Here is a 1059-nt window from a genome sequence, read left to right as displayed (position 1 = left end):
AATATACATTTTATTATGGAAAATTTATAAAGATAAAAATAAAAATAATTTGCTCACTTCCCTCTGCTTCTCTGGGCCTGCACGACCTGCTGACCACTCTCTGGGTAAGTCTATCGCACCCTCCATGCCTTGAGTCCCCCAGTCTCATTTACCTTCCCATTTCCCCTGGCTGTCTGTCCTCCTAGCCTGGGTCCTGTCCCATTCCTTGTCTTGGAGCCCCAGACACCTGGGGAACCACCACTGCTTCCTGATCCTTTGCATCCAGACCAACCTAGTTCCTTCTGGGGTGAGCCCTCTGGGCCCGGCCCACCCTCTCCTTCCTCTGCTTCCCTGGGCCTGCACGACCTGCAGGCCTCTCTCCCTGGGGTAAGTCAATCGGGCCCTCTGTGCCTTGACTCCTCCAGCCTCATTCACCCTCTCATCTCCCCGGCCTGTCTTTCCTCCTAGCCTGGGTCCTGTTCCATTCCTTGTCTTGGCACCCCAGACACGGGAGGAACCACAACTGCTTCCTGTTCCTTTGCATCCAGACCAACCCAGTTCCCTCTCATGGTCCCCAGGAGCCCTCTGGATCTGGTCCCACCCTCACCTCCCTCTGCTTTACTGGGCTGCACGGCCTGCCAGTCTCTTTCCTGGACCCCGGGGTCGACCTCTCGGCCTAGGGCCACCACTGCTTCCTGATCCTTTGCATCCAGATGGACCCAGTTCCTTCTCAAGGTCCCCAGGATCCCTCAGGGCCTGGTCCTGCCCTCACCTCCCTCTACTTTCCTGGACTGCACAAACCCCCAGCCTCTTCCCTGGTCGCCTGGGCTGATATTTGGGCTTCCTGATCCTTTGCACCCAGACCAACACTATCTTCGGTGCAGTCCCCAGGAGCCCTTAGGGCCTCTTCCTGCCCCCATCTCCCTTTGCATTGCTGAGTGTCATGGCCACCAGTTGCCAAAAGCCAGTATCTCTCCTGGGCCCTGCTCCCAGGCTAGTCCAACTCCCAAATTCCTGAGGCAAAAATCTTTCCTGGAGGGATCCAGACCTTAGGAGAAAGCCTGAGAGCATCTGATCCCT

At 56.8% G+C, this 1059-nt stretch overlaps 1 protein-coding gene across 1 annotated transcript in view; it reads right to left on the bottom strand.

Annotated features, from left to right (window-relative positions):
* Positions 1–1059, bottom strand: part of Hpgds (hematopoietic prostaglandin D synthase) — a 47465-nt gene that overhangs the window by 21495 nt on the left and 24911 nt on the right. The window lies entirely within an intron of this gene.

The sequence above is a fragment of the Nannospalax galili genome, unplaced genomic scaffold (assembly GCF_000622305.1).
Source record: "Nannospalax galili isolate Female #2095 unplaced genomic scaffold, S.galili_v1.0 scaffold441, whole genome shotgun sequence".
In the NCBI taxonomy this organism is placed as follows: domain Eukaryota; kingdom Metazoa; phylum Chordata; class Mammalia; order Rodentia; family Spalacidae; genus Nannospalax; species Nannospalax galili.
The sequence above is the reverse complement of the archived record's forward strand: the minus strand, read 5'-3'. Positions and strand labels throughout refer to the sequence as shown.